Source organism: Pecten maximus, chromosome 10 (genome assembly GCF_902652985.1).
Source record: "Pecten maximus chromosome 10, xPecMax1.1, whole genome shotgun sequence".
Lineage (NCBI taxonomy): Eukaryota > Metazoa > Mollusca > Bivalvia > Pectinida > Pectinidae > Pecten > Pecten maximus.
The window spans coordinates 23,677,535-23,685,067 of record NC_047024.1 but is presented as its reverse complement, the minus strand read 5'-3'; the positions used below and the strand labels follow the sequence as shown (position 1 = coordinate 23,685,067).

At 37.1% G+C, this 7,533-nt stretch overlaps 2 non-coding genes across 2 annotated transcripts; both read right to left on the bottom strand.

The window, feature by feature from the left end:
* Positions 1 to 5,168: 5,168 nt before the first annotated feature.
* Positions 5,169 to 5,361, bottom strand: LOC117336937. The gene has a single exon (XR_004534717.1). It is a non-coding gene; the product is annotated as a U2 spliceosomal RNA (small nuclear RNA).
* A 1,301-nt stretch (positions 5,362 to 6,662) lies between these two features.
* Positions 6,663 to 6,861, bottom strand: LOC117336946. The gene has a single exon (XR_004534726.1). It is a non-coding gene; the product is annotated as a U2 spliceosomal RNA (small nuclear RNA).
* Positions 6,862 to 7,533: the final 672 nt, after the last annotated feature.

The following is a 7,533-nucleotide window of genomic DNA, read 5'->3' as shown; positions in this document are numbered from 1 at the left end:
ATTACGGAGTCATCAATAATAGTAATTGATGATTATTTGTACACGTGTTGTTGCAGTAGTACAAGATGGAGAAAATTACATTTGGTAATAAAATGACTTTATTTTTTATGTTTCTGGTAGCAACAAAATAAGCAAACTGATGGTGTGGGACAAACAGCACGACACCTAATTTGCTAGTTACGTGACTCCGCCTAAGTTTTTATAAGTATTTTATTTCATGTTTCAGATTTGGAATTCCACAATTGACATATAAGAGACGTGTACAGAAGAAACACAGAGAATGTCTTTATTCTTCTCTATTAAAAATGGTATAGATATAAATTTCCTTTGTGACATCATTCCAGAAAGTTGAGGGCAAATCCGTAATATTTTAAATTCCCATCATCTGAGACAACATAACTTTCGATTAGAAAATATGCGTATTTCCTTCTTTCCGTCGTCCATCAAACTGGAATGATCCAGATATTACTATAAAGGATTCGTCTACTTAGAAGTTCATTAAAAGAAATATACCTAGGAAGTATCCAATAATAAAGGCATCTTGGTGTGTGGCTCCCGCATGTTAAAAATACTCCATAGCCGTTTGAAGAACCGTGCTAGCTCTCTTAACTATGACCTTTTCAGAGCAAATTTTAAAATTTATTCTCCTGATTATATGTGTGGTAATCCTTGAACGACCCTTATTGGCCCTTAGTTGTTTTTCTATTTACAATTAACATTGTTATAACCTTTCCACAAAAACCAAACCTCCAACTTTCTCCTATTGGGCGAACCAGAATACGGGCATGTTAAATAAGTCCGTAGCCGATTTCAATACATTTTATCAGGTATTGCAACGGAGTAATTACGTAACAATTGATTCTGTCATAATGCGTTATATTCTATTTGATTTGCAGGAGATTGATAAATAATTGATATATTGATTTTTAAGTCGTTAATTGTTCTAGAATACTAAAACCATATAGTTTTGCCTCTGATTGTACGTTATCTAGCGAGTGTCTAGCTAGATTAGCCGAACACGCGGGTTTGTCACTCATTAAAACTATCTATATTGTAAAAAAGAATGTTAGTATTTAACTTAGAATGTATAGTTTTCGTATTTATTTTAGAACTCAAAGTTTACGATATTATTAAACGTTCTAATTACTGAACTGAAACTGTAACTGAAAGAATAATCGTAGCTGATGAAATAGTAAGTTTTTATTTGTATTTTATTCCGGGTTGCAGTATGTTATATATCAATTAACAGGGACATGTCAAGTTGTTATGTAAACCACTACAATTACCGGTCACACCTCAGGTGGGCGGTGCTACGGGATTACTTTGTCAGATCACAGGTAGATGGACAATGTGATCACCGCAGGCTGGATTCAGTAACAAAATACAATAATTTAGACCCGTCCGATCGAAGTGAAATTTTGCATGATGTTAGATAAATGTATAATCTGTATGTTACAGAAAAAATAATCAGACTCTGACGTCGATCATATAGCCAAGGCTGTAAGGAACCTCTTGCTTGATGACATTAATGTAATTGTTTAGAACCAAATTGCCCCCTTATCTGCTCGAGTAAAATCCCTTGAGGATGAAAATGAAATTCTTAGACACCAAATCGACGAAGTTGATCAGTTTAATCGACGTCCACTTGTAAGATTCTCTGGTTTCCCCGAGAATAAAGATGAAAACACGACTGACATCATTTTACAGGCTACTACGGCATGCGGTGTTGATCTGTCCCCTGATGAGTTCGAAAGGTCCCATCGTGTAGGCAACTCCGTTCCACATCAGACAAAGCCACGCCAAATAATCATGCGGTTGCGATCCGTTGATACCAAGTTCCAGCTGCTGAAATCCGCCAAAAACTTCAAGAAAAGTAAAGATTTCAAACATATTTCCGTGAATGAAGATTTGACCCAGCTCCGTAGTAAACTTTCCTACCCCGCTAGACAGGCTGTCAAAAATGGCCATGCCGAGCACACATGGACAACTAACGGGAAAGTTCTCATTAAAGACAAGAACGGCCGCGTCCACCTCATAAAGTCCGAACGTGACCTGACTTCATTCGGTCACACCATGGGTTTTCTGATACCTGCTGTTACATGACATTGATATGAACTTGAGTAGCATGTAGACCTTTACGGTCTGCAGTACACAAGGACTTAAGTGTACGTTCGCTACAATACCTAACTTTTTCAGTATGTAACAGAAAAATTACATCATGAGCTCAACTTTCTTTATCGAAGTGTCATCAAATGCCTTACATCTATGTGAGTTAGAAATCGTTCTTTCCTCTAGTCAACCACATTAAGATATATGTTTTGAATTGTGTATTTTCTGGGGTTTTTGGGGGGGTTTTTTGTGTGTTTTTGTTTTTCCTTTTCAGTATGCGTATAAAAAAACCAATAATAACCCGGAATTACTTGATGCGCAGATATATTTGGTTTGGTTTGGTTTATTTTGTTTAACGTCCTATTAACATCTAAGGTCATTTAAGGACGGCCTCCCGTGCTTGCAACATGCATGCGTGTGGTGAGTGCGCATGTGTGTTTTGGAAGGCTGCAGTATGTTCGTGTTAAGTCTCCTTGTGATAGGCCGGAACTTTTGCCGATTTAAAGTGCTATCTCACTGAAGCATACTGCCGAAGACACCCAGCAGCACACCCCACCCGCAGATTTATAACTCAGTTTCACACCGAAACGTGTGTATTGTCCGGAATGCCCCAAACCTGTGTATTTGAAAAATATTACCCTGTATTCCTTATGCATTTATCAGATCGATAAGTATTTGTTATTTTCGTCATATGCATATATCAATGATATTAAATACGGCATATATGATTCAGTGTTACTTTTATCGAAATGTAATATCATGTTTTGTCACGGTATCACGATATGTAAGTGTTCAAATACAGTGTCTGTTATGGCACGGTATTTATGTGTATAAATACAGTGTCTCTAATGTCACGATATATATGTGTACAAATACAGTGTATCTAATGTCATGGTATATAAGTGTATAAATACAGTGTCTCTTATGTCACGATATATATGTACAAATACAGTGTCTCTTATGTCACGGTATATATGTGTACAAATACAGTGTCTCTAATGTCACGGTATATATATGTACAAATACAGTGTCTCTTATGTCACGGTATATATGTGTATAAATACAGTGTCTCTAATGTCACGGTATATATGTACAAATACAGTGTCTCTAATGTCACGGTATATATGTACAAATACAGTGTCTCTAATGTCACGGTATATATGTGTACAAATACAGTGTATCTAATGTCACGGTATGTATGTGTATAAATATAGTGTCTCAAATGTCACGGTATATATGTGTATAAATACAGTGTCTCTAATGTCACGGTATATATGTGTACAAATACAGTGTCTTTTATGTCACGGTATATATGTACAAATACAGTGTCTCTTATGTCACGGTATATAAATGTACAAATATAATGTCTCTAATGTCACGGTATTTATGTGTATAAATATAGTGTCTCTAATGTCACGGTATATATATGTACAAATACAGTGTCTCTTATGTCACGGTATATATGTGTATAAATACAGTGTCTCTAATGTCACGGTATATATGTGTACAAATACAGTGTCTCTTATGTCACGGTATATATGTGTACAAATACAGTGTCTCTTATGTCACGATATATATGTGTACAAATACAGTGTCTCTAATGTCACGTTATATATATGTACAAATACAGTGTCTCTTATGTCACGATATATATGTGTACAAATACAGTGTCTCTTATGTCACGGTATATAAATGTACAAATACAGTGTCTCTAATGTCACAGTATATATGTACAAATACAGTGTCTCTCATGACACGGTTTATAATTGTACAAATACAGTGTCTCTAACGTCACTCTTCATAAGTGACAATTATAATTTCACTTGTGCCATGCACATAATTATACCAAAAATAATGTTACTTTTATGTCACCGTATATAAGTGTACACATGTAGTGTATATTATGTCACGGTCCATAAGTGTATATTGAATTATTTTTCCTACCTGTTACAATGTACCCGACATTAAGACGCCCCATAAGGTATAATCGCTAGATTTTTTTTCTCGTCTTTTTCTGTCTAAAAAACACCGCTTCGTATATGCGCACCTACATGTATTTGTTATATCAATAATTATTCACTGATTTTCCTCCTGATCCATTCCATCTCCCACTCCAACATGTTTATGTTATGTCTAGTATTCTCTGTATCCCTTTTTGCACAAACTATTCCCTCTCCATTGTCCACATTCCCCTACCCCTCCCTTGTCACTCTCCTCCCAGATAGCTTGCCGTTCTTATTTATATGCAGTACGTTTCCTGGTATTGTTAAACTCGTCATTCCAGCACGTTTGGCATGAATCCCAAATTCTGGTGTTACCTAGCCAATGTCTGACTGTCTTCTTATGTATCGTGCTCGGATAGGCGCGTTCAACCAACACTATCAATCTGTACATCTTACAACATTTATCAGCGTGCTTGATATCCTTTGTCTAAGTCTGATGTGGTGTATAATTTGTCCTATAGTGATGAACATATATTCTAACATTCTGTCTTTAGGTACCTTTTCAGCGAGACATTCTCCCGCGCTTTTGCTATTTGTCGATTCTTTAGCATTTTCTATTTCTGTTCTCCATGTAGTACTTTATGTTATAATGAAACTATACTGGTCAGGTGATATTGAATGTAACCCTGGCCCATTAAATGATACCACTGATTCTTTCTTAGAATCAAATATAAGTGAATGTTTAGATTATAGCAAATACTCATTTGTCCATTTAAATGTTCAAAGTTTGAAGCCAAAGATTGATATTCTTCTACAGCCTATCAACATCAGATATAAAAGCACATATCCAATTTAAATAAGACACTATTTTTTCGTATAGTACCGATTGTTTTAGGCACTTAACTCCTATCTTGTTGTCGTTGGTGTTTTAATATCAATTTGATCTACTACGTATTTGTTGCGACATTGAATGAGAGGTAAGGTAACTTTTTCAAGTTAAGGTCGTCAGGGGTGATTGGCTAGTGAAATGTTCTTTAATGTGATCATGAAGTAAATACCGTTTGCTACATTTGGTTTGGGATAAACTAATGTTATTTTTTGTATCTCCTCCCTTGGGAGGAGTGGGCCGTTCCCGGAGGTACTGCAATACCGGGCCAACCCGTGGTAAGAGCGGAGCAAGCCCCTGACATCTCACCTGTGTCCAAAAATCAGTTTAATATCGAAGTACCCCAGTGGGGTACGTATCAGATATTAAGCTGATAAGAACAGATACTACACTTTGATCTTAGCCAAAAGGCCGAGAAGCGATACCGCTAGCTACACCAAATCTGGTTTATATTCAATACCGATTTCACGTTTTCACGGTACCTAAGAATATATTCAGTGAGGTTATCGTCCTGTAAAGGTGGAAATCGCCTGTAAGAATTCTTAGTGCTGATGCGGAAGTGTGCATTGAAGAATTATGAACTATTTTGCGAGGACCAGTTGATACCCGCGGCACTGTATTTTCACGCGCGACCTATATTTTCGTAGGGTGGAAAGGACAGGAGACGTAAGGACAACGTTGTACAACGTATCGCGATATGGTGGAAGGGATGTAACTCTAAATAAAAGTTAATATGACGCGAAAGGACATGATTTAGTGTAGAAATGATTCTATTTCGGGGTCAAATTACACATGTATAGTTACCGTCGGGGTTATCCGGGTCAGTTTTCATAACTTACACTCGTAGCTTAGTTTTCTCACAATCAAATAATTTTATCGCACTCTGATATATCACAGAAAGCACTGAGCACAAAATACATGTACAGGGACCACAGAACCAAATCAAAAATAGATTGTGGATTTTCCCCGTTTGGGCAGAAGATTTAATAGGAAGGTGAATGCATCGGGTCCTACTGATTGGATATTCAGACGAGAAAAGTTTCCAAAGTTCTATGAGTGGGCGAGGCAATACACGAAGATGTAAAATGTATAGAAAAAAGTTAATTTTTGTCTAGCCTGTTTTTGTCAGGGGGAGTTAGTTTTGTTGTAAATTTAGGTGAATTTTTGGTGCTGAATTCAATACAAGATGGTGGCCCCCCCATATAATAAAAAGTTTAAATAGGTAGAATGTTTAAACAATCTATTTACAGTTTTCAGAGATGACATTCTTCAAAATAATGGCTAGTGGACCAGTGTTGAAAACTCCATTTAAGCAGGACAGTGGTAAACGTTAACATTATCGTCTATGGGAAATCATTTGGTTCCATGGCTACTATACAATGTGAATAATTCGCACAACAATAGCGAGATTTGTCACTTCTACAGCCTATCAACATCAGATATAAAAGCACATATCCAATTTAAATAAGACACTATTTTTTCGTATAGTACCGATTGTTTTAGGCACTTAACTCCTATCTTGTTGTCGTTGGTGTTTTAATATCAATTAGATCTACTACGTATTTGTTGCGACATTGTATGAGAGGTAAGGTAACTATTTCAAGTTAAGGTCGTCAGGGTTGATTGGCTAGTGAAATGTTCTTTAATGTGATCATGAAGTAAATACCGTTTGCTACATTTGGTGTGGGATAAACTAATGTTATTTTTTGTATCTCCTCCCGTGGGAGGATTGGGCCGTTCCCGGAGGTACTGCAATACCGGGCCAACCCGTGGTAAGAGCGGAGCAAGCCCCTGACATCTCACCTGTGTCCAAAAATCAGTTTAATATCGAAGTACCCCATGGCCAGTGGGGTACGTATCAGATATTAAGCTGATAAGAACAGATACTACACTTTGATCTTAGCCAAAAGGCCGAGAAGCGATACCGCTAGCTACACCAAATCTGGCTTATATTCAATACCGATTTCACGTTTTCACGGTACCTAAGAATATATTCAGTGAGGTTATCGTCCTGTAAAGGTGGAAATCGCCTGTAAGAATTCTTAGTGCTGATGCGGAAGTGTGCATTGAAAGAATTATGAACTATTTTGCGAGGACCAGTTGATACCCGCGGCACTGTATTTTCACGCGCGACGTATATTTTCGTAGGGTGGAAAGGACAGGAGACGTAAGGACAACGTTGTACAACGTATCGCGATATGGTGGAAGGGATGTAACTCTAAATAAAAGTTAATATGACGCGAAAGGACATGATTTAGTGCAGAAATGATTCTATTTCGGGGTCAAATTACACATGTATAGTTACCGTCGGGGTTATCCGGGTCAGTTTTCATAACTTACACTCGTAGCTTAGTTTTCTCACAATCAAATAATTTTATCGCACTCTGATATATCACAGAAAACACTGAGCACAAAATACATGTACAGGGACCACAGAACCAAATCACAAAATAGATTGTGGATTTTCCCCGTTTGGGCAGAAGATTTAATAGGAAGGTGAATGCATCGGGTCCTACTGATTGGATATTCAGATGAGAAAAGTTTCCAAAGTTCAATGAGTGGGCGAGGCAATACACGAAGATGTAAAATATATAG